Raw genomic sequence first — 27146 nt, 5'->3', positions numbered from 1 at the left:
TAATGATAGTATGTATTTCAAATTTGATCGAAATAATACAGTAATAAGGCCAAATGAGAAAACAAGCGACTTCTATCCAATGCTTCTATGAATTAATACATCACATGTTTAGTCAGAATCTAAAAGAATAATTACAAATAATCCTACAACCATTGTGTACGATGCTATCTGCTTTATTCGTGTGATTTTGTAGATTTAATCCGTTTGACAGCATTAGGCCGTCCTAAACCCAGCTAGTTACAAATACAATTATTTTTTGTTTGCCTACTAATGATAACTGTTCAAGAACATGACCCCATCTGTGGGGTGGGGTTGGGGAGAAGGACCACATAGAAATAAAGTCTCTTTTTGTCAATCAAACACAATAACTCAATGAATGATGAATTTCAGAATCCTCTCTGGGAAATAACTCATTTTGGTACCTTTAAATCGCCTATGAAAAATTTATTTTCTAGATGAAAATGCTCTTCAACTGGCCACGTGTCTGGTAAAGAGAAAAAAGCTACTCTCAGTGACCCACGTTTAGGCAATTCCCAGCGCCATCTTGTCATAAATATATTCCGTTCTACATGAAATTTATATCACAATCAACAATACAACAGCATTTACTAATAGAAGTATGTATCTGCACACTTTTGAATGGAGACTAATAAATTATATTCTTGTAAACAATAAAAAGGGCACATACCCACTAATATTTTAACATTATAGAAATCCAGTTTCGAGTACAAATTTCGCTTCATTTGCTATGTTAGATAGCCAGGCTTTTGGTCTACAAAAAAAAAAAAAAAAATCGAAAAGTGAAATATCACAAACTATCCAATGTTTTACTGCTGCAAGGGAGTCTAACGACACCTCACTATTGCGCAAAAAAAGCAACACCTGTGTGAGGCTGACCTGATGCTGAGGTTTCCCTTATTTACATGGATCTCAACAGTCGTTGTCAACTGAAGGCTTTTTAAACGCGCTAATGCCACAAACAATTTTTCGTTAATCAATTAATGGTCAGAAATTAACTAGGTTCTAATATTATGCTTGATGAATTTTCATTCCTTCACGTTTTTATGGTTTATCAGTTAGCTTTCCCAGTAGCAGATCGGTATTTTATGCCACGTACCACAAAACATGACACAAACAAATAACACAGCGTATCTCAAATTACCAAACAAATGTACGTAAGAACAATTGAAGAATTCATTTGTTCCGAAATTAGGGAGTGCCCATTTTACAAAACTATCCATACTACCATGCAATATCGTTAATACTGTACATTATGATGCATATTCCTAATAAATGGTTAATTACTCGGTTTGTGAAATATCTTCCCACATCGATTCCCAATAAGCAAATATAATCACTATAGTCTAAGAAAGCTATGAACGGAAATGTAGATATATAAATAGCATATACCCTTGGTATGTTCCAATACCTATAATTGTTTTACTCAAGAAAGAGACAGAAATTTACCGCCGTGTCCTTGAAGTAGGTACAGTGGCGTCACTCGGGTTGGTGTCACCCAGTGCGGTAGCTCATGGTGTCACCCCCATGGTCCTCCTTCCGTAACAGACCATACAGAATCCTTAGTAATGTCATTTTGGTGTCACCTCCTCTGATGGTGTCACCCGGTGCAGTCCTCACCCCCCGCATCCCCCTAGCGACGCCACTGCTGTGCCTGCTAGTCATGTATTTAACTATGATCGGTTATCCGCTTATGAAATCCGACTAGACCGAGCAGTGTGTGCTCTGTAAAATTTGCAATTTTTCATTTTGGTGTCACCCCTCTGAGATGGTGTCACCCGGTGCGGTCCGCACCCCCCTAGCGACGCCACTGAGTAGGTAAACGATACTGGCGTTTTCTAATTGCGTTTCACCATACTCTCAAATGAGTCTGGAACTAATGTTTTCTCGAGGTTTCCCGACTACAAATGCAGCGCACCTAGCGATGGAATTTCAAAGACGTTATTTAAAAAAAAAAACAATTTTGTCGCTATATTTTAAGGTTCCAGCTGTATATCTCATACATACATACATACATACATACTATTTGTTATTATTATTGTTATTAATATCATTACAGCTTTTATTTTTTTATAAATATTTATCGTTCTCAAGATCTCTCTCTCTCTCTCTCTCTCTTCTTGCCTTGGTGTGATGCTACTTTCAACGCATGCGTCAGCAATTTATAAATAAGGTCATTAATAGATGTATACATAGATGTTCTGTTCTGACAGGGTTTATTACTAAACAGTGAGTGCTCTGAAGGATTTAACGCCATGGGTCAAAAGCAGAGGGTTTTTAGTTACCATCCGCATACCCAGGTCAGTCGAAATAAATTTATGAATTACTAGCGAGCGTCCAATAAATCAGAAATATTGGGAAGGTTAACACATCGTAAAATTTCAGTATGGAATACAGACCGAAAACAACACCGTAACAATTTTCAGATAATTTAATAAAATTACTGTCCTTAACTGAAAAACAAAGGATATTGCTATGAATTTCAGCCTTTTTTTCATCCTTAATCATTAACATAACTAGATATTGTTCAGCTGATATGCGCATGAATTTCGCAGTTTTTGAACGTCACAACGCGCCCGAACCAACAGTCACTCATTTTCACAACGATCACTGTTAGTAACATGCATTTTTAGATGCAGCCACAAATTATTGAATTTACATCACGTGATTTTACAAGAGCTGAATGACCGAAAGTTTATATCTTAAGTCAGGCTAAAGGCTGTGTGAGAGGCTCCAATGGGGGCTTGCCATGGGAATCAAATCATTATTTTGACAGTTTTGTTTTTTTTTACAACGGGTTTGGACAAATTGATGGAATTTGATGATAAAGTTTTGTTACAGAGGATGTCACTCATTTCCTTTTGAGTGTCTGGTAAGGCTACGGCACAGTAGTTCACCGCGAAACGTCGAGGAAAACGTAGTTCTAGCCTAGTGTGAGCGGATGGTGATACAGAATCGGAAAAAAGAGAGTATCGTTTTTCGACTTGTAGGTGATGATCATAAATTCTGGATCTTTGTTGTTGTGTGGGTTAACGCCATTTTTCAGCACACGATAGGCTATACATAGCAGCCAGTATTAATGGTGGAGAAAGAACCTAGGAAAACCACGGAAAGAAACACCGACCCACGAGAAGCTTCTGGCAAAGCTTTCTCACATACTAGTCCTACAGGTAAGACCCGACGCTGATATTTATGTTTTGGGCGTCAGGGTCTTACTGCCTAACTAACAGCGCTGTGTAGTGTTTTGATGTCGACTAACATCGTAAAGAAAGTCAAATTTTCAGGAATATCTCACACAACTGGCAGCTAAAATAACGGCGCTTTTCTACAAAGTAAGGTAATAATGTTTTAGTCAGACTTTACTTACTCTGACGTCTTTTCTCTAATAAATTCAAATTCTCACAAAAGAAATGGACCAGTTTTCAAGTTTCGTTGGCCTACATTTCAGTTGACTGGCAAGGGATGAAAGCCGGGAATGCCGAAATCAGTTTAAGTGGAAATATTATTCTTTAACGAAAAGAATAAAAATATAAAATGCTTACTATAACTGTAAAGCAACGTTTCGTTTCGTTCAAGAAACATATCCGCCACATGAACCTACTTAAACATACTTCGGCATACCTCGACTACCGTCGCATTGCAACAAATTAAAATGTATGTCAACGGAACATGAAAAGGCGTCCATTTGCTAATGTTATATTTTCATTCCGCCAGGATAAAGAGAGCACAGTAAGTATATTAATTACACATAAATTAGTGGAAACGTGTCGATATATGCTGCCAGACGTGTGAGATATTCCTGAAACTTTGACAACTCATTCCGATGTCAACGACATCGGAACACACTTTACAAGGCCGTCATTTGGAGGGTAAGACATAGCACCTAAACAAAATCAACATGTGCTATGACTTACATGTAGGACTATCTCACATACCAACATTGGCCGAATCCAAGACTCAAGCCCAGAGGTGAGATGGCAGTGATCCGTAACGGAGAGCGCTTTAGACCACTCGGCCACTCGGGGCCCCTTTTGGATCTTTCTTTAGTAAAACAATATTGATAGGTGTATAATAACAAGTTTGATCAAAATAAAATCAGAAATACGGCCTAAAGAGTGCTATCAAGCCCAGGCAATCTACTTAATATCACCACATTAGTATGTGTTGATCTCAGGTCAAATGACCTTGCGACAAGTTGAGCTAAAATTTATAAGTCATTGTCTTTTCCAGGGGCCAGGATGCAAAAAAAAAAACAAAGACACTTAAAAGAAAAAGGAGTTGAAAGAATTACCTGGTAAGAAATGTCGTATTCCTAACCGTGGGATTTGTTGTATATGGAATTCAATTCTTCATGGATTGGAAAACGTCACTTTGGTAGAGCGTGACGTGATACTTTATTCGCCTCGCCTCAATTTCGGCATCCAAAACAATAAATCGTACGTTTGCTTGCTTCATTTCATCTGTTGCTTTGATAGTGCATTTGAAATTATGCATGCAACGTCTTTTGCGATTCTTTTCAGTTTACACGTCTGAAGGCATCAATGTTACCGTCGTGTGATAGTGAGCAAGTGCTGCCTTTCGCTTTCTGTATATATTGTCCATTATTATTTTCACAACCGATATGAACAATGTCTCCTTTTCTTGCCTTTGTGTCACATATTCCTCCTTTAAACTTGTGTGTTTTCCCTTCAAGCTGTCAACCAGAAATGGGTAGGCTTTTTTATATATCTCAATGCATTTTAAATGTTGGAAATGAATATTTATCTACAACGTAGTGCAAGCAAATTTGACAAGCCTCTACTGTGCGAATTCAATCTCGACACAACTCTTTGAGCTGCTCGTTAGAGAAGTAATTTTTCTCATACAGGTAGGGTTCAATATATTTCGGATCCAAATCACTTATTAGAGTTGTATTCAGTTCCCGTACGGCTTGCTTCTCAAGACTATCCATGTTCATTCCTCCATAAAGACATCACGTTTTCTTGCTAATAAATGTAATAGCAACCCATGTATAAAATCCTTTCAAATTTTGAAGCAATATAGCAAATTACCGACTTAAAGAGAGCTGAAAAAACATTAAACTTATACATTCTTGCACTAGAAAACCCTATAGTATGTATGATGTACATGTAAAACTATTGCTGAACGTTTTCATGTTAGTACGAAATCAGATCACCTCGTTCTCTTGAATTTATACAAATATATGTTGCGAAAATCTATTTTCATTAACACATAATGTTGTCATTGACAATCTTTTATGTACAACTTGTGACGCATAACGATACTAAACATAGTTATAAAAGTTTAACCAAGCGAAAATTCCCCTTGTCAAAGGTTTCGATTCAACCGCAGTTTTGGAAACAAACCAAGCTGTACAAATGCGTACCAAATCGATAGTATATGTTATTTACTGGCAACACTCTGTACGTTCTATTATAATTTATGAATGTATGGCTTGAACACAACCTGGGTTTTGTCTAGGCTCTGTACATCATGTAGATAGTATTAGTTAATATAACATTTATAATTTTTTTTTATTTTTGATTTAATACATTAATACTTAACTGTGACGCAGTCTTTTAATTTTCCTTAATTCAGGACATTAATATACGACCTCAGTGTGAATTTTAATTGAATTATATGCGTGTAGATTTTTACCAGGCGTATAATTTTAATGACTTCGCTTCGTACACGAATGTAAGTAACACGAGTGTGAGTACCGTTGAATTAAATAATTAATAAGCTAACCAAGTAATGTAGGGGGTTGGGGTTGGAGGGTGCTTTTGGTGAGCTGTTTTGGTCATTTTTTTCACGATGTTACTTTTGGTGAGTTTTGGTCAATGTTTTTTTTAAATTAGATTTAAAGACACTTATAGCACATTATTGTGCTAAATCATGCCGTGAAAATGGGACTTAAGTACCTTCCTCAAGGACACAGAGGCAGTAGACCAAAACTGTTCTGAGTGGGTATCAAACTTGTCTCCATTGCATTGAGAGTCCAAACGTTCTACCAACTGAGATACCACGGGTCTCTCCTGGTCAAACGAACTCTGCCGATACGTACATTCACACGATAGACTTACAACTTACTCAGCCCGTTTGTTACAATACAATATATTACGGCTGAAACAAATGTTCATAGACATAGCGTATAAATCTGAAACGAAATGACTTATATCAATCAAACTTCGCCATTTGTAATGTTCATCTTTCAGAACAAATTTTATTTTAAAAAATCTTTTTCCAGATTGCAATTAATTTCGGCTGCTAACGTATCAATGAAATGACTCTTGAGAGCATATCTACAATTTTGGAGTTACTTCCCTTATGTTTTGGACTAGGGTGCAACTCTTGGTATTTTTGTACAACGAAGACGAATGCTTGGCTTAAACGGCACGTTTAGCACCTTTTTGGCTATAAGATTACGCGCAAAATGGGAGCTAAGTGCCGCTCCCAATGCAGTTGTAAGGTATAAGTGGGCAGGTATCTCAACTAGCTGATGAGTAATCGTGTATAGCATGGCCACTCTAGACGTTTCCTTTATTATTTCAGGCTTCCTCATCACAGGTCATTGACCAATGATGTTACACTGCTAATACGCAGATAGTCATGTTTAGCAAAATCGATTGGCCGTCTCTAGAGTCTGGATGTTTGTGATGTCGCCTTCAGTATGTTGGGCCGAAGTAAAGGAGGCATATTCAAGCATGGGTATAACAAGGGTGTAATTGGCTTGTTCCTTAGTCTGTGGAGGGCTGAATTTTATGGTACGCCTTAAGAACATATTACGATTCTATGGTCCTAAGCTCCGTAAAAGAAAAGAGCGAAAACCAACACGTTTTGTAAATTCAATAAATAATGTATTTCCCATGGATACAAAGATAAAATTTAAAAAGAACTTACAGTAATGCGAATTAAATCCCAAAATAGTCCAAATAGTTATATCACCAGTTCATATGAATAAAGTCCTAATTAAATTTTAGTGGTGTTCGAGATAAGATTCAACGCTGAAGGTGTTGATATGCCTGTAGTGGCCTATGACGTGGTGATGTGACAACAGTCTTTTGATGAATCACAATAATATAATCCAAGATGTCCTTGTTTGAATTCACCATAATTCCCAGTTATTGTTCGTGTACAATAATCTTATATAAGAACACATTGTATTACTGGCGATCGCGAGGGTGTGTCTATAGATGGTGTAGTTGACAATAATTGACTGGTGCTTCTTATCCATCCTTGAAACATCATATTTATCTGGATTGAAAGGCAACTACCATTTGGACTTCCACTCCCGGAGATTGTCAAAGACCTTCTGAATGGTAATACAATTCTCAATGGAACGGAATATTCTGTTCAAGAGGCAATCATCAGGAAATTGTCTGCCTATAGATAATGTACACTCTCTCATATTACTGATATATGTCTGTAATGGGAGAAGACCTAAAATGTGCCTTGGGGAATACCTGATTCGGCAGGTGAAGATTTGGACTAGATATCATCAGAACGACGTATAATGTACGGTTGGAGAGAAAGCCCTCAATCCAGCTAAGCATGTTGTTTCTTAAACCATTGTAATTAAGCTTCTTTAAGAGCCGTTGATGTGGTACTCTGTCAAAGGCCCTGGAGAAATTCAATAAGACAGCATATATCCAAGCCTTTGCTTGGTTATGTACGGAGTGTGCCACATGGTTTTTATTCTGAACACCGTTTTGCCAGTAGTTAAGTATGTTGTAATGTTCAAAGTGTGACATGATAGGGGTATGTATGATGTGTTCCACTGTCTTACATATGGAAGTCTGGTATATCAGCCAGTAGTTTGCTGATTTGAAAGAGTTTTCATTCTTGAGAATTAGTGTCACGAGGGTGGTTGTCTAACCGTTTGGAATCTTAGCACTATCTTGGGAGATTTTGAAGAGCCTCGTACGGTCATGTTATAATTTTGTGACAGCTTATATCAGTATAATTTGCCAGGAATTTAGTTCTTTGCTAGTTGCTTTTGTTTTTGCTAGCTGCTTTTGTTTTTGATGTTACGAAGCAGCTTTATAACTCCTTTTTTCACTGACAACAAAATGAGGCATGGTTGTTGCATTGCTAGTTTCAGGGTCTGGTTAAATGGTTATGTCCTTGGTGAACTCTGGGCCAAGTTGATGATTTAATATGTATGGTTTGTTGGTGCAGTGCAAAAGGTGAGACCCTCTTTGTCAAGGAATACCAGTGCAGTTCTTCCTTTTCACCTTAATGAAATTCCAACCTTTTTGCTTTGATTGGTTACTCCTCATCATGTTACTGATGTACGTATTATGGGCCTTACGGCACATTTTCATGTTTGTCTTTTTATTCCCTAATACCTTAACTACCAATCAGCTTACTTAGATGATTTGGCTTGCATAAGCCATCGACGTTTCAACTGAGTAATTCTGCTGTTACCTCAGCTTATCTGGCTATAGCGCGCGTTGGGAGTTCATCCGAAAGAGAACGTTTTCTTTAATAATAAGAGAGATACTGTGTGTGTGTGTGTGTGTGTGTGTGTGTGTGTGTGATGGATTTATAACGTAGCTTTAACATTTTTCAGTCATATCGCGACGGTGTCTGCAGCGTGGCAGTTTGTAGTGATGTCTAGCACTGAGGCATCATGCCGCAGACTTGTGGCATCATGTCCCACCCAGTCATATTATCCTGACACTAGGCCGACTAGTCCTAACACTAACCTCTTAATGTTGAGTGCCAAGCGAGGCAGCTTCTAGTTTCCATTTTTTAAGTCTTTGGTATGACTCAGCCAGGGTCGAACTTGCGAACTACCGCCTACGAGGCGGACGCTCTACCGAAGCGGTTTGAAGTAATAGGATGACATGAGTCGATGAAAAATGTCGATGTATTGTTGATGTTGCTAGACGATGTAAATGTCGATGTAAATGTATCAAGAATTGGCTGTGATAGTTTGGCGCATTAATGTTTGATAATGTAGATTTTATTTAGCATACAGAGCTTTATTTTAGATGGCTTCCTTCTTAGCGCGCGGACATTAGAATCTTTGAAGTTGGATTAGTGGTCACTAATGACTGGACAGTATTTATTCCCAAGCTATGAACAACTTATGAGGAAGAAGTCCAAGGTACTGTTATCTCTGGATGGGGTTTGGTTCAGAACTAACTCGCTTTTCATATGGAGGAAGAGTTCATTGACAGGCTTTCTACACCGATGACCGGTACTAGCGTTGCTCAACCAATTTATAACTGGGAGATTACGTAACCAGCTATCAAGGTGACAGCGTCCTGGAACTTGATGCATACTTACCGTATTAATGAAGTCCGAAGTGTCTTCAATGTTATTATTAGTAAGACGGTACAATGAGCCAACAAACATGGTTTGAGAACTCCTCTCTATGAGAAGCATCAACTTAATACCTATGGGACCTTGGTACCTCTCCAGTAGTTGCAGATGAGTGGCTTTGTTGAACTAAGGAAGTTGTCCGACTGACTTGCACACTTTTACAGATAAACGAGATTAAAGGAAATGTGAATATATTATGTCAGTACTTTATGATGTATGCCAATCTCTCATTGTTCTCATTTCAGAAGACAAGACGCACGTGCCAACGACAGTTATTCTCTAGGTCTTGAAATTGATATCATCGAGATGTAAATTTATATTCCCGATGAAATACTGTAAAGTCGCTAATCGCACTTATACGATACCAAAGTCAAAAAAAAGCTTTCTCAAGAATTACAGTCCTTTGCGGGCATCTCTTACTTTCTGTGCATGGATCATCCCTGCATTGTATTCATTCAAATGTTGTTGTGTTTCTTTTTACGGCAGCTGGGAAAAAGCCATAACACCGCACCAGAGTTCAAAAGATGCATCATCGTTATTAGAAGCTTTCAGTGTTGTTTGGTATATATAGAATGGGTTAATAGTGAGCAGATACGGATGTTTACAGATTTGGCTGGGATCAAATATCTTGGGGCGAGAGCAATGCGTCTTTCTAATAATATAACCATTTAGAAATTGGTCCCTGTAATCTTAGAAGTAAGTCATTGTTTGGGGTACACGCCCTTGTCACAGTAAAAGTGGTTATTAATTTCGATAGCAAAGTCCTGATTAATGTCATAAACGAAAGGAACTCCAAGTCTGAAAGAGACAAGTCTCTTGTATGTCCTTTTGGTACTGTAACTTTCATATAAACAACAGTCGGACAATTGCTACGCACATTCAGGCAAAATATTTAAAAAAATGCTGAATCTGTTTCACAGTTGTAGTGGGATACATACTGAATTCTATCCTATCAATAGATCAGCATCTTTAATTAATTTCACTGAAGTTTATACGGGTTTACAACAGAAATCAGATTCGTGACGATATTAAGTGAACAGAAATATTATTTGAATTTTGTTTTATGAATTTGAGACAAATTTACGATTCCACAGCCTTTGCCACCACCATTACTTCATATTATTAATTACTTGATTAGTTGCTTTCGAAGAAAGGTCGGGTCAAATAGAATTGAACTGAATTTCTTGAAGATGTCAGATCCAGTAAATAAAGTTACATTACAATAGCCTGTAATGGAATAATAAAGATTTAAATCTACACAAACAGACAATTAAATTAAATCAAATATAAATTAAATCAAATATGCATATTTATAACAATAAAGCTTTCTTTTACCATAGATTAATTATATATGACGTTGTTTTGGTTTTTATATATAAAAGAACATAAGAAGAACTCTTATGAATTATACAAAGTATACATAAAATAAAACATTTCTATACACGGGAAAGTGCATCTGCTATTAAATTTTCTTTTAACTTGATGTACCTGATGTCAATATTATAGTTATTTCTGTAACAACAAACTTTACCCTAGTAGTCTTTGATTTTTATTTTTCATCTTGCCGATGAAAGTAAGTGGGTTGTGATCACTAAACACAATAATCGAAGAAGAGAATGATGTAATGTAAACTTCAAAATGTTGTAATATCAATATCAAAGCCAAACATTCCTTCTCGATCGTTGCGTAATTTCTTTGGTGCTTATTTAACTTCTTAGAAAAATAGCACACTGGATGATCAAAACAGTTTTCGTCTTCTTAAATTTATCAGTGCTCCATCCCCAGCATCACTTGCATAACAGACAGTTTAAATGATTGGCTGAAATTCAGAGCTGTAAGAACTGGCGCGCTTTTAAGTATGAATTTTAACTTGTCAAAAGCCTCCTGACATTTTTCAATCCAAACAAACTTGTGTTTCTTGCTCAATAAATTTGTCAGCGTTCAGCAGTTATGGAAAAATAGGAACAAAATTTCCGATAGTATCCAGCCATACCTACAGGCACAGGGAATTCAGAGATAGCCGTGACCTTAGCATATATAGGTTTAACTTGTCCATGTCCCACTATATGTCCTAGAAATGTTACACAAACACGGCAGAACTCACTTTTGGATAAATTAATTGTCAAACTTGCATCACTGAGTCTGTCAAAGAATTTCCGAATTTTCTCTTAAGGTTCTTTCCAGATGTCGTTGTAAATGATGACATCATCGATGTAAGCATCACAATTATCTAGAGCAGAGGTAATCATATTCATTAGTCGTTGAAAAGTACTTGACGAACCCTTCATCCCAAGCGGCATCACTTTATATTGATATAGTCCATCTGGAGTCACGAATGCCGAAATTGCCTTTGCTCATTGCGTCAGTGGAATTTGCCAAAATCCCCTCACAAGGTCAAATTTGGTGACATATTTGGCATTTTCGATTTTATCAATGCAACCGATTCTTGGTAATGGAAATGAATCTGTTTTTGTCGATCTGTTCACCTTCCTGTAATCAGTGCACATACGGAAACTTTTATCTGGTTTCGGAACAGGAATACATGGTGAACTCGAGTCATTTTACTGGATTCAATGAAATCATTCTCCAGCAAATACTGCATTTCTTTTTCCAAGTATTCCTGTTTGAGAGGGTTCATCCTGTATGTGTGTTGTTTCAAGGTTTGGAATTTACAATTTCAACGTCATGACAAATGTATTTTTTTTTGTTCTTGTAGAAACATCTGGAAATGAGTGCTCATATTCAAATAATAACTGTTCAAGCTCATCCCTTTCTTGGTATTGCAAATGTGAAAGTCTCTTGTCCAGATCATTCATAATTTCTGAACTCCAAAGGTTTGACGCTCCAAAATCACTAGAGTCGGATGATATTCCTACACTTAAATCTTCACTAAGTGGGACAGGTACAAATAAATTTATTGCATGTTTAACCTGGCTATCTTTCTTAATATACTAGTGCTCTTTTAATTTATTTTGATCCCGGGATTACTATCATCATAAAATAACTCATCGTTTTCCTCTTAACTTTGTAAGGGCCGTAATATCTAAACTGAAGAAATATGAAGAATGAGCAAGAGAGACAGAACTCTGTTACCAGACTCAAAAGCTCTCTCCACTGAAGTTCTGTCAAACCATAATTTCACTTTTGACTTGAATTGCTAAATGCCAAATTCAAGCGTAATTAGCTGGAAAATTCCAGACCTAAAATGTGATCCTTGATCAGATTGGACAGATTTGGGAAGACCAAATTTAGTTTGTTTTTTTTTTTTTAAAAAATCTTTATCAAAGCTTTACTATTGTTTTAGATTTAATATTCTTCAAATGAATTGCCTCTGGAAGCCTTGTTGACGCACACATTATGGGCAACAACTATTGGTTACCTGACTTGTTCTTAGGTAAGGGACCAATACAATCTACCATAATTCTGCTAAATGGTTCGTCAAAGGCAGGAATATGTTGTAGATGAGACTTAGGTATCTTCTGATTGGGTTTTCCTAACATTTGACAAATATGACAAGATCAACAGTATTTACAAACATGACTTTTATTTTTTGGCCAATAGAAGTGAGTCATGATCTTGTGATACGTCTTATTAATCCCTTAATGACCAGCCAAATGAGTTTCATGGGTCAGACTAAGTATTTTATGTCTGTACAATTTTGGAACTACAATTTGATAGTTCACTGACCACTCGTCACCAGAGGGTACATTGGGAGGCCTCCATTTTCTCATAAGCATTCCAGTTTTAATTAAATAATAGACATGTACTTCAGTGGCTTCAGTTTCACTAATGGCCCTTTGAAACAAACAGGAGATCTTATGATCTTTTTTCCTGTTCGACGACAAGTGATTGTCATTTATCACCCTGTTTAGAATAAAGAGAATGAGTAGTTAAAAGAGGATCACTGTGATCAATATCTTGTGATTGATCCAAACAAGGAGTGAAATTGACTTCATCAAAAGCCTGACCAATACATGTGTCAGCTAAAGGAATATTTTCCTGATCAACATCATTCTCAAGAGCTTTCTTTGCCATAGATCTAGTAACTGCACAAGATGGGCATAAATCAGGGAATTCCTTTTCAATTGAATCGACATTCTGGTCCAAACAAGGCTTGTCAGTTACAAGTGGATTAACCACAACCTTATCTCCAGCTAGGTCGTTGTCTAGTAATAAATGAATGCCCTCAACGGGTAAAACAGACACTGTTCCAACTGTCACGGGTCCTGACACTAAGTCTGATGACAAATTTACACAATGGAGAGGAACATTAACAAAGTGGCACTCTACTCCCTGAATAAGAACACTCTCATTCATTCGAAAAAGACTTCTCAGAAAAAAGGCAAAGTACCTGACAATAAAAGACTCTGAAAAACTCCTGTGTCCCTTAAATATTGATATAGAACCCTCCGACATGAACGGTTCATAATTATCCATAATAAAATCAGACTGGGGTTCATTAGACCCAACAAACGTATTGCTTTCAATACATGACCGTGACCTTGACCTTGACCTCTTAGAAATAAGATCATTTGGAATAAGTCTGCCTTGATTATGATGCTTATTTTTCATTTTGTAGCAATCAGAAACAACTCGTCCTTTCTTCTTGCAATAGGTACACGTAGGAAGAGACAAGGATTTTTGATTAAGCTTATCAGAAGCTTGATCTTTAAAAGTTATGCCAGATTGAAATTTAGAAGAGTTTTATTAGGCTGAAATTCTTTTCTACCAGAAGACTGCTGAGTGGAAGTGTTTCCTATAAAAGGAACTTAATGAGCTAAAGAATACTCGTCAGCAGTACGAGCAGCATTTTCCAAGGTTTCTACCTTATGCTTAATATGATAAGTCTTAATGTCACTATGGACACAGTTCTTAAACTCTTTAAGTAATACAAGTTGTTTGAGACTTTCATAATCTTGATCAACTTTCTTGGCTAAGCACCACCTATCAAAAAACTTCTCTTTTTCTCTTGCAAATTCGCCATGAGTTTGTCCAGCTTCTCTTTTATATATCTGAATTTTTGCCGATAAGACTCAGGGACTAACTCATAGCCTTTTAAGAAACATTCCTTAACCACATCATAGGCAGCACTTTGCTGTAGTGACAGTGAATGGTAAATATCACTTGCTTTAACAGTAAGTACACATTGTAATAGTAGAGTACAATACTCCCTTAGCCATTTCAAATATTCCGCATTTTTTTCAAAACGAGGAAAATATTTGTTTGCTTCTTTCTCTTTAAAAGTAGGCATTAACCTAATATTCTTTGTAACATCAAAACCTGAATTTTTATATGCAGTGGGAAAGTGCATTTCACTTGCCAGTTCTATTTCTTGTATTCTAAATTGATATTCCCTCCCTTCATTTTCTCTTTGCATTTGCATAAGCCTATCTTGTTTTCCTTTCTAAAATTGTATTTGTCTTACATCTTTATCTTTCTGAAACTGCATTTGTCTTTCATCTTTCTCTTTCTGAAACTGCATTTATCTTTCTTCCTTTTTCTTTCCATTTGTATCATTTCTATCTGAAACTGAACATATCTTATCTCTGTATCCAACTTTGTAGCTGGACTTCTATTTTCAAAATGTCCAACCACTCCTAGGTACAATTCTAAAAATTCTCTACTTTTGATGTTATTGTATATATAAAAAAATCTTGCTGATTTCACTAAAAGTTTCTAAAAAATAAAATAATACTCGGGATTTAAAAACTTTCAAAAACTAGAGGAATTTAAATTTCAAAAGACAAAGTTTTCTTAAATATTTTAGCCAAAAGTCATATATCGCATGGACGAGCAACCCAGTTTTCTTTACAAAACGTAACAAGAAAAAAGTGAAGACAACAAGCTTTGTAAAATTTTGCAAATAATTTATTTTCACTGAAAAACAAGTCAAAATTGAGAAAAAGAAACTTACGGTTTTACGAATCAAATCCAAAAATAATCCAGGAATTAAAATATAGAAGTCCTAGTAATAAAATGTCCTAATGAAACTGAGTTCGAATCCTGGTGAAATTCAAAATGGAAGGCGATGACGTATGCTATGATCAGCGTCGTACTGATGTGTCAACAGTTCTTTGTTGAATCACCGAAAATAATATTCCAGTGTTTAAATTCGGTGTAAATTTCGATAACTGTCCTAGTCCAAGAATTAATTAAGAGTACAAGTTTTTTTTTCAGGGAAAAATAATCTCTTGGAATCCAAATAATTTGAAGAAAACAAAATAATTAACAAAAAAAACTGGTCACAACATAAAACACCTGGACGTCTCAAATAATAAGGCAAGTAATGACTATTCTTTCTCAAAACATGAATAATAAATCTAGCTACGGCGCAAAACAGATGCCCGGATGTGTGTCAATCCTCTGCAAAAACCTAACTGGTACATGTTTATTTTTATCACGTACTCCAAGTATGGCTTCGATTTCACTTTATCAATCTTACCCGAGAAAGAATTTTTTAAAAATTAAGGAAATGTTGTTTACTTAAACTCTTACTGATTCTGAATCAAGGTCAGGAACTAGGTGAACATTAGATAAAAAGTTTCTATTATTAGTTGTTTATGAAAAACTGTCAGGTCAAATCGAACTAAACTGAATTTCTGGAAAATGTCAATTCCAGTAAATAAAGTTACATTACAATAGTATGTAATGAAATAGAAAATGTTAAAACTAACAATCAAATAAATTAAATAAAATATAAATTAAATCAAATATACATAACTCTCTCTCTCTCTCTTTATATATATATATATATATATATATATATATATATATATATATATATATATATATATATATATATATATATATATATATATATACTGTGTGTATTATATGTTACACAGATGGTTTCTTTTTCCGTGATAATATATTATATATATATACTGCAGTAAGGTTCTAAAATAATATATTATCACGGAAAAGGAAACAATCTGTGTAACATATAATACATCCAGTGTCGTCGCGAACAGTAGAACACATTCTCACACAAAAGAAGTCTTTGAAGAATAAGGCATAGCCGCGATGAATAACGATGTTGTTGTAGTGGTGATTTCGATATAATGTTGTTGTAGTGGTGATTTCGGTCTAATATAATAAATTCTCATAAAGGAAAATCTCCTTAGAATATAGTCGCGATCAAGAACAGTGGTACGGTAGACGTATTTGTGGTGTATTGGGGCCCATTAAAGGAATTTTACGGGTTTATGCGGGTTACACTCGAGTGCATAGATCATAAACTTCCGGATTTGGAACCGTAATTGAGATGCCGGAGTAGTGTGACAGTAGCGGTTTGTTTGGCTACTGATCTAGGTCACAGTCTTCTATATCCCATGACTTTCCTCTCACACCATGCTATAGTAATTGTGTATTGGGGGGGGGGGGGGCGAGGTTGCAAACGTATGCGCGGCCATTTTTACAGACATTCAATTCAATATATATTTCACAAAGTGATTAGAGAGCTCTTCAAATAAATTATACAGCTCTACAATTTAATTCGCGAACTCTGTATGTCAATTAAAGATCTCTGTATAAAAATTTGAAGCCTCTCTAATTCAGTTATTGACCTCAGTAATGTTCCACATTTGTGGTACCACAGTAATAGAATTAAAGACCTCTGTAATGGATATAGAGACCACATAAGTAGAATTAGTGACCTCTGTAAGAGAAATATAGACCTCTCTAATTCATGTATTGCCCGCGATATTTTTTTCTTCTGATTTGCAGTCCACTGTAACAAATTTAGAGACCTGTATCACAGAGAACTATCTAATTCAAACCCTCTCTCTCTCTCTCTCTCTCTCTTAATTCGATAGTCCTCGAAGTTGTCGGTGTATAACAATTCCTCCCTCCACATTATCGGGAAGATATGTATATTTCTCGTGAATGTGTCAGTTGCTAAAAAATGTCCAAGTTTGTTAGTCATTGTTGGCTGGCGAATGAACCTGTGGAATGTGAACATCTAGCCTCATTTAGTGAAGTATGTTGGTACAGTTAGAAGATCTACAACCCAGAAAACAAATCCTTTGAAGTACCAAGTGGAGCAGTGAAAGACAAGGCGGCCCCAGCAAAGATACAATTCATCATATAACCGGCTGGTTACGTGAAGCCACTTTGGCTTCTTACCAAACAGACAAACCAATGTTTTGCTTTCTAGACAGCGATCTGTTAGGATATGTTACGAGGTTTATTGAGGAAATATTGGTTTCTCATTTTCTAAAGCATGGTTTGCTTTCAGCTTTTACAACATCTGTAAAAGCTTGTGAGGTATGATGTTGGAAATATTCTTCAGTGGACCCCTTTGAATTACAAAATAATTTCCTCTTCGGCGGTGGGCCCCTTGACCGTTGTGGGCCCCCGGAATGGTGTCCTAGTTGTTCCACACTGTCTGCGGCCCTGTTCGAACCAGGCGGTGATATATCAGTGATCGGTAAAGGCAAACGCTTTAGACCACTCAGCCACCCATAACCCAGACGACGGCTATAATCAACCATTACTGAAGGAATGAGCTAAGTTTACTAAGGCTGTTGAAACATAATCACCCGCTAGTGAAGAAATGAGGCAGGTTTATTATGCTCTGGAACATGATCAAACAATACTGACGGAATGAAGCAGGTTACAAATGCTCTGGAATATAATCAACCGTCACTGAAAGAATGAGCCAAGTTTATTATGCTCGGTGTAAAGGTGCAACATTTTTAGATGTTTTCGCAGTACATTCTGTCGTGGTCAGCGTGATACTTAACCATTAATATTGACGCATGGGCTATGCTCGTAATCAATCGGTAACTTGCGGTAGTAAACCTATCTTGTTTATGGGCATGAGTAACTTGTAATTAGAGTCCGTACCGGACAACACTGAGAAATGTAGAAGAGAGTGATGTTAACTTAGGGTCAAACAGCAGAAAATGATAATGTTGAGACAAGCCAGAGAGAACTTTTGGAAATCTTGGAACATTTGAAATAGATGACATGAAATGAAATTGTCCAGGAATAGTTTTTAATAAAGGCGGACTAGAGAAAATTATTCTGACTTCGATTGGAGTGTTAAAATTTTGGCGGCATGAGAATGTTAATCCTGATTAGCTAAGCTAAAGGAGAGAATGTGTTTCCCAGACGAAATTCAATGTTTTAAGTAATTTCATTTGCACAATTCGGCAGTCCAAGTTTCCTGCCGAAAGGGAAGTCTAAGGGACTCCTAGGAAATGAACAAGTACTTTTTCTCGGAACCAGAGAGAGATTCCGATGCATAGAAAGAGCAAGTCTCGAAAAGGTACATAGGTATTGTCTCAACTGTATACAATATGTTCATTGATGTAAGTTTGTAATTATCTGTTGAATTTATTCGTTTTAAATTCATACCTTGAGTTCAGAATAACAGAACGGCAAATTGCATTTCGCATAAATTTTGTAACAGGTGGGGGATCATACATCATATCGCTCACTCACACTCTGGAACATCATCAATCATTACTGAAAGAATGAGGCAAATTTACTTGTACTGTGTAACGGGGTAAACTTTTGTAGATTAGTTTCGCAGTACATTCGGTCTTGATCAGCGTGACACGTAACCATTAAGACTGACGTAAATCTAAGCTCGGTATAGATTGGTAGTTTTTTTGGTTAATCTCTCTTGTTTGGGGACGTTAGTGAATTTCAGTTAGAGTCTTTTCGGATAACGGCTAGACGTATAGAAGAGAGAGGTGGTAATGTAAGGTCAAATAGTCAAAATTACAAGGTTGAGACAACCCAGTGACAAATTTTAGGAAATCTTGGAGCATTGGAAATAGGTGGCATAAAATTAAATTCTCCAAGAATAGTTATTAATAAAAGCGGACTAGACAGAATTATTCTGAGCTAGATGGGAGTTTTAAAATATTGTCGGTTAGAGAAATTTAATCCTGATTGTCTAAGCTCAACGAGAGTTGTATTCCCAGACGAAATTCAATGTTTTAAGTAATTTCCCTTGCAAAATTCGGCAGTCCAAGTTTCTGCCGAAAGGGAAATCCGGGGAAACGAGTAATTTTCTTGTTAAATAAATCATTCGAATGACTAGGGTCTGGAAGAATCTGAGAGACCAAGAACCAGAGAGAGAGAGAGAGAGAGAGAGAGAGAGAGAGATATTCGGCTACATTGAAAGAGCTAGTCTCGAAAAGGCACAAAGGTACCGTCTCAGTTGCATTCATATATGTTCACTGATGTAAGATTGTTGTTATTTGTTGAATTTATTCGTTTGAAAGTCATACCTTCATTCATAGTCTTTAATATTATACGATTCATGTACCTGTAACGATGTCAGGCAAAATTTCGTTGATATGAATGTGTTCGGATTAAGTGGTTTGTATGTAAAGGAACCGGTATTGTAGAAATTTAATGCATTACTCTGACACGAATCGTGAGAGTTTATATATGTCTTAAATGATATGTATCATGTTTGCTAAGAATTGATTTTATTATGTCTATGTCAATTAACCGTTAGTTAGCAGGTAATGTAGTTAAGACAATATATGAAGTCCATTAATTCATGTGTGTATATATGTTGTGAATTCTCTTAACCGAGGAAAATCTGTACGTGTCGACCAACATCGATCAACTAGTAATTTAGAGCCCACAGTGGGATGTAATAGTTATATGAGAAGTCTAGTTATATCATGATTCCAGTTAGAAATGCGGCTAGCAGATGGAGAGACATTGATTTAATGATAATAGGATGTGTGTATCAAGTTGGGATCTGACCACTTTAGCTTAGTTCTGATGAATTACGCTAAGACGATATCTGACGAAGAATTAGTGGAAATATTGTTCTATTACAACAGAAAATAGAAACACAAATATTTATGATGCGTATTATATTGATTTGAAAGGGAAACATATCTCTGTGCATGTACTACACAGTGGGAAGGAGTGCAGACTGCAACCAAGTTACTGTTGATGACCCGAAGAGGTTGAAGAGAGAGACAGAGACAGAGACAGACAGACAGACAGACAGAGAAAGAGGCATAGAAGGAAGGAAGGAAGGAAGGAAGGAAGGAAAAGAAATACGACAACGTTGACCTGTCACCAATAGTGATTTTGAAAGGACCGGAAGCAACCAGGTTATAATGGTATACCTACAATTTGAGTTTGATCATTCACTCGATTATTAATGAAATGTGTTGCATCGGTATAATAGAACGGCTAATTGCATTTCGTATAATTATTTTAATTCTGTTTCTAAGAGAAAGTGCATCATTCAAATATCATGTTCAATTTCATTTTATTTATGTAATTGATTATATTGTTATATTTCATATACGGAGTTCTATTCTATATTCTTGCTCAGATCTCTGTTAATCCATCTATTATTTCCTATTTTATTTTATTGTTTGCTCGATCCCGGCAATAACACCGTAGTCGATCATATCTCAGATAACGTTAACCAACGCACCGTAACAGGTGGAGGATCATATATCTTATCACTCATTCATGCTCTGGAACATAATCAACAATACTGATGGAATGAGCCAGATTTTTCTAATCCTGTGGAACATAATCAACCATTACTGACTGAATAATAATAATAATAATAATAATAATAATGAGCCACGTTTACTATGCTCTGGAACATAATCGGCCAATACTGACTGAATGAGCCAAGTTTACTATGCTCTGGAACATAATCAGCCATTACTGACGGAATGAGCCAAGTTTACTATGCTCTGGAACATAATCAGCCAATACTGACTGAATGAGCCAAGTTTACTATGCTCTGGAACATAATCAGCCAATACGGACTGAATGAGCCAAGTTTACTATGCTCTGGAACATAATCATAATCAGCCATTACTGACTGAATGAGCCAAGTTTACTATGCTCTGGAACATATCAGCCAATACCGACTGAATGAGCCAAGTTTACTATGCTCTGGAACATAATCATAACACTGGTCAACAGTGAAATCATTACTGACTTGAAAAGGCCCTAATCTGTAGTATTTTGGTGTGCCGAACACGAATATAACCGTGAAAAATTTGTATTGGCTCTCGTTTTGAAGATATTCATATACCTCATTTTCTATGTTTCACTGTGTAAATTTCTCCAGTAGGACTGCAGCAACATCCGGAATAATGATGTAACATTGCATAATACCATCATGCTCACATCATCCACAGTTGATTGCATCATTTTCTGATGCAATGCAATACTAATGCCATGCGGCTGCTGAAGTAAGTTGACGTCAGCAGTGTACTATACATGTGTAGGCCTATTATACTAATGCCAGGCGGCTGCTGAAGCTGACGTAAGCAGTGTACTATATAAAGCCCAATCAGATAGGTTCAGCATTTAAAATATTTTAGACGTTGTGCGAGACAGTTCAAGCTACTGTTACATAAAACTTATTATTTTATCCATTTACGTACAATAAAGAACAGTAATGCCTCGAAAGTGTGTTAATACCGCGGACAATTTTTGCTATATTTGTGGGGAAGTGACATTTGCCAACCAGAAGAAAAGTATCAATTCTCAAGTGAAGAAGGCATATCATCTTTACTTCGGATGCAAGGTTGGTGACCAAGACAAGCCTTGGGCTCCGCATATATGCTGTGCTACATGTACAACACAGCTTTCACAGTGGTTGAATTGCAAAAGGTCATCAATGCCGTTTGCAGTCCCAATGGTGTGGAGAGAGCCAAGCAACCACCTAAATGACTGTTACTTCTGCTTGGTTCCTCCTCTTTCCGGCGGAATAACGAAGCGAAAGAAGTCGAGAATAGTCTACCCAAACATTCCGTCTGCATTGAGACCAGTTCCACATGGTGAGGGACTTCCTATTCCAGAACCTCCAGCAGAATATTCTCTTGATTCATCTGACGAAGACAAAGGTGAGTCGACCTGTTCTTCTCCTGGTCCATCAGCATGCAGTGATCCAGATTTTCACTGTGGTGCATCATCAACCCCACACAGAATAACACAGGAAGAACTAAATGACCTGATTCGTGATTTGGACTTATCAAAGAACAAGGCAGAATTGCTAGGATCAAGACTCCAACAATGGAATCTTCTAGTAGAAGATGTCACAATTACTGCATATCGAAAGCGCCACCAGCAATTGGAGCCTTTCTTCAGAAAGGAAAGTAATCTGATATTCTGTTCCGATATTGAGGGCCTCATGAATGCTTTAAAAATCACTCATGACCCACAAGAATGGAGACTATTTGTGGACTCTTCGAAACTGAGTCTCAAGGCTGTGCTTTTGCACAATGGAAACATTCTTCCATCTATTCCAGTAGCGTATGCTGTCCACATGAAAGAGACATACGATAACTTAAGGCAGCTACTGAATTCCATTGAGTATAACAAGTACAGCTGGCACCTCTGTGGTGATTTGAAGGTAGTTGCCCCTTTAATGGGACTGCAGCAAGGATATACAAAATACATGTGTTTCTTATGCGAGTGGGATAGCCGAGCAAGGGAAATGCACTACATGAGGAAGGAATGGACTCACAGGCAGAATGTAGCCATTGGAGAGAAGAATATCCAACACCCAGCTCTGGTTGAGGCTCAGAAAATCTTGCTACCACCCCTTCACATCAAACTAGGTTTGATGAAGAACTTCGTGAAAGCCATTGACCGGACTTTGCCAGCATTCCGATACCTGCATGAAAAATTCCCTCGACTCAGCGAAGCAAAGATTAAAGAGGGAGTTTTTGTGGGTCCTCAGATTCGAGAGCTTTTCAAAGATGACCGGTTCAACAACTTGCTGGAAGGTGACGCGAAACAAGCATGGAATGCTTTTCGCCTAGTTTCTACAAACTTCCTCGGAAATGTTAGGGCAGAAAACTATAAGGAACTAGTAGAAGACATGTTGATGAAGTATAAGAAACTTGGCTGCAATATGTCTCTAAAGATTCACTTCCTTCATTCCCATTTGGATTTCTTTCCTAGCAACTGTGGTATTGTTAGTGATGAACACGGCGAACGTTTTCATCAAGATATCGCAACAATGGAACAAAGATACCAGGGAAAATGGTCCACTACAATGCTGGCTGACTACTGCTGGACACTCCTCAGAGATGCTCCGGAACAGCTGTACAAGAGACAGGCGAAGAAATCTAAGATGTAGTCAATGACTTGATTTTTTATAGGTAGGCTATTACAGTTGACCTTTTACTATTGGAATGCATTTCGTTATGTAAACATTAATTTCTTGCAGATTACAAAAAATCTAGAGCCAATTTTGCAATTTGACTGTCATATTCGTGTTCAGCACATAAAAATTGATAAGAATTGACTAATTTTATTTCAGTAACATGACTTTTGTAAAAATTTGTTGTCCAGTGAATCAGCCATTACTGACTGAATGAGCCAAGTTTACTATGCTCTGGAACATAATCAGCCAATACTGACTGAATGAGCCAAGTTTACTATGCTCTGGAACATAATCAGCCAATACGGACTGAATGAGCCAAGTTTACTATGCACTGGAACATAATCATAATCAGCCATTACTGACTGAATGAGCCAAGTTTACTATGCTCTGGAACATAATCAGCCAATATCGACTGAATGAGCCAAGTTTACTATGCTCTGGAACATAATCATAATCAGCCATTACTGACTGAATGAGCCAAGTTTACTATGCTCTGGAACATAATCAGCCATTACTGACTGAATGAGCCAAGTTTACTCTGCTCTGGAACATAATCAGCCAATACTGACAGAATGAGCTAAGTTTACTATGCTCTTGGACATAATCAGCCATTACTGACGAAATGAGCCAAGTTTACCATGCTCTGGAACATAATCAGCCTAAGTTCTCTTACGGATCGTCTCCCATCGTCCACTGTTGTCGTCGTTATCTCGGTCAAGAGAATACTACCTCCTCAGAAGATTCAGTTTCTAGGAGCGATTCGTAGACCATGATAATATAATAACCCTACAATACAAAATAAAAACGCCTTTTAGAAAGAAACAGATTAGGCAATTTAAATACATTGATCGCCAGTTGACAGTCAACCAAAAGTTAGGGGGATTGACTCCACATAATCTTCGGTTGATTCACGTGAGAATGGTTGTATACATCCTAAATACGAATATTTACTCCTGCATAGTTTTTAAAATTTGCATCATACTGTGTGGAAAGAGTCTTAATATTAAATTAATTTATCTTATTTAAATTTAATAAAAGTTACTTTTATGAGCTGGCTGCTGAATGGATGATAATAATTGTTTATCTTTTCAAGAAAGTAAATATTAGGGAAGTTATATTTTGGCGCGGTTGAAAGAAAGCGGATGTGTTATCAGTTGCATCAATATTTGATACACGTTGCATATGGTACTTACAGTTGATTAGTTTTTATATGCCCAGTCTGATTAAAATCAAACCTACACTGTTATACATGACCGCTCCGGTGGCCTAGTGGTTAGAGCGTCCGCCTCGGATGCGGGAGGTCGTGGGTTCGATCCCCGGCCGAGTCATACCAAAGACTTACAAAATGGTACTAACAGCTGCCTCGCTTGGCGCTCAGCATTAAGAGGTTAGTGTTAGGACTGGTCGGCCCGGTGTCAGGATAATGTGACTGGGTGGGACATCATGCTACATGTCTGCAGCATGATGTCCCAGTGCTAGACATCACTATAAACTGCCACATTGCAGACATCGTAGCGATATGACTGAAAAATTGTTAAAGCTACGTTAAAAATCCAAATCACATCACATCACATCACTGTTATACATGAAGATCTGACAGCGACTGCTCTGGGGTCATGTTCTGGTATCTTAAGTTATTACCATAATCGCTAATTTTACCACCCAATCATATGACGTCTTATATCTTCGCGTTTAGAACTTTGCAGTGTCCATGAAGAGCCTGAATGTGTACCGAGCGATTTGATTCACTTTCAGATTTTTAAAAGCTACATTTCCATTGGCTAATTCAACGGTCTCCAGAACATGACCCTTAAGCGGTCGTCGTCAGATCTTCACCCGACAGCGGAGATCTGGTTTAAATCAAATTGTTTTATGGTAACACGCTAACATATAACTTTGTTTGAATCCAGTTGTTTCAAATAAGCCGATAAAATTCTTATGCAGTGTTCACATTATTGATTCGTTGCGACCTTTCGAATATTCCTAACCCCGCCTTCCTGCACCACATTATTCCATACAATTACTATTAACAATATGGTGATCGGTGGACTAATCGACACGGGAAAAGCAGATGACTATCACATGCACGTACTGTAGTTGTGATCGGTGGACTAATCGACACGGGGAAAAGCAGATGACTATCACATGCACGTACTGTAGTTGTTATGTATGCCGAAATATGCCCCACTAACCACTGCATAAATGTTCTCTGAATGCCAAACTAAAACTAGTACATTTGTAGGAGAACGAAGAAAATCCATCACGCTGTCGAACTTGAATATAATGAGCCAGTGCAGAATAACACACTTTAATGCAGACAGTACCCTTTACTTTTCTGCTGCCGCACTGTATCGATTAATTTTGAATAACGTTTTTCGAATATGGGGTGTAAATATATGACGTAACCCACAGACGAAGAGGGAGGGGTCCGACTTGTGTGACGATGGGGGAGGGACAACGTTGAAAACGGTGTCGTCACACAAAAAAACACCACCAACGCCATCTATCAGAAGATATTTAAACTACGTAGTATCGCAAAATCAGCATATGAGGAAGTGAACATTGACAAGTAAAGTCATGAGATGAGATGTCTACAATTTTATTCCTTGAATTTTAAGTCTCTTCCAATCCATATTTTCTTTCTCTTTAGTGTAGGTTCAGTGCCGGATTACCAAATAGTCAGAATAGGCACCTGCCTAAGGGCTCCACGCCTTTTAGAGGCCCCGCAAACAACGGATCAAAATAATATTGATAAAACGTATTAGGAAATAATTTGCGGGGGGGGGGGGGGCAAGAATTCGACTGCCTAAGGGCCTCCACGGGGTTTAATCCGGCACTGTATAGGTTTCAAGAGAACTAAACCTGGGTTGCTCAAGATATTTTTAAAGTCTTAAATAATTCAGAAGGCGGTGTTATATTGTGTGTTTTTCCTTTACAAAGGGATTTCAGACCATTACAATTTTTGGACAAGAGTGGCAGGGTGGTCAGAGGTTTTTTACGTAATATATAAAGGGGGCTGAGTTTTTGTGATGGAATAAGACGAGGGAGAGGGATTATAAATCAGTGAGATCATAGATGGGTGGCCCTTATAGTACAGAGGTTATTCAGCATTTAGAATTTAAAAATTCTATGCAGACTATAAAGTCGATTGATGACATAGTATACTGGAAGTTAACGTGTTCAGCGTGTACTTGAACTAAACCGATGGCAATTTCTTTTACTAATTTCTTTGTAATATCAGAAACAAACCTTGCAACAAAACAGAAAACTTTCTTTAATCGTAGTTTTTGAGGAATGATAAGTTATCAAAAATTAAAATGTTTGAATGATAGGTTCCGTTCAGACTACATTAAGTTGTAAAGTAAATAAACATGAACAGCTAGAGTGGCCATTGACGGTTGTTGTTGTTGTTGTTGTAGGGTTTAACGCCATTTTTCAGCACGCGACAGGCTATACATGGCGGCCAGTATTAATGGTGGAGGAAGGAACCGGGAAATCCCCGGAAAGAACCACCGACCCTCGAGAAGCTACTGGCAAGCTTTCTCACATATCCACATTGGCCGAATCCGAGACTCGAACCCACGCAGACAGAGGTGAGATGGCAGTGATCCGTAACGGAGAGCGCTTTAGACCACTCGGCCACTCGGGGCCCCGGCCATTGACGGAACTC

At 37.3% G+C, this 27146-nt stretch overlaps 1 long non-coding RNA gene across 2 annotated transcripts; it reads left to right on the top strand.

Moving 5' to 3' along the window:
• Nucleotides 1-4244: 4244 nt before the first annotated feature.
• Nucleotides 4245-10804, top strand: LOC149785056 (uncharacterized). 2 transcript variants are annotated; one of them, XR_016425354.1, is made up of 3 exons: nucleotides 4245-4312; nucleotides 6571-6782; nucleotides 9594-10804. It is a non-coding gene; the product is annotated as an uncharacterized LOC149785056 (long non-coding RNA). The 2 variants fall into 2 exon arrangements; XR_016425353.1 differs by lacking the exon at nucleotides 9594-10804 and having other exon boundaries at nucleotides 6571-6913.
• Nucleotides 10805-27146: the final 16342 nt, after the last annotated feature.

This window comes from Sinohyriopsis cumingii, chromosome 13 (genome assembly GCF_028554795.1).
Source record: "Sinohyriopsis cumingii isolate HCF-2022 chromosome 13, ASM2855479v2, whole genome shotgun sequence".
Taxonomy (NCBI): domain Eukaryota; kingdom Metazoa; phylum Mollusca; class Bivalvia; order Unionida; family Unionidae; genus Sinohyriopsis; species Sinohyriopsis cumingii.
The sequence above is the reverse complement of the archived record's forward strand: the minus strand, read 5'-3'. Positions and strand labels throughout refer to the sequence as shown.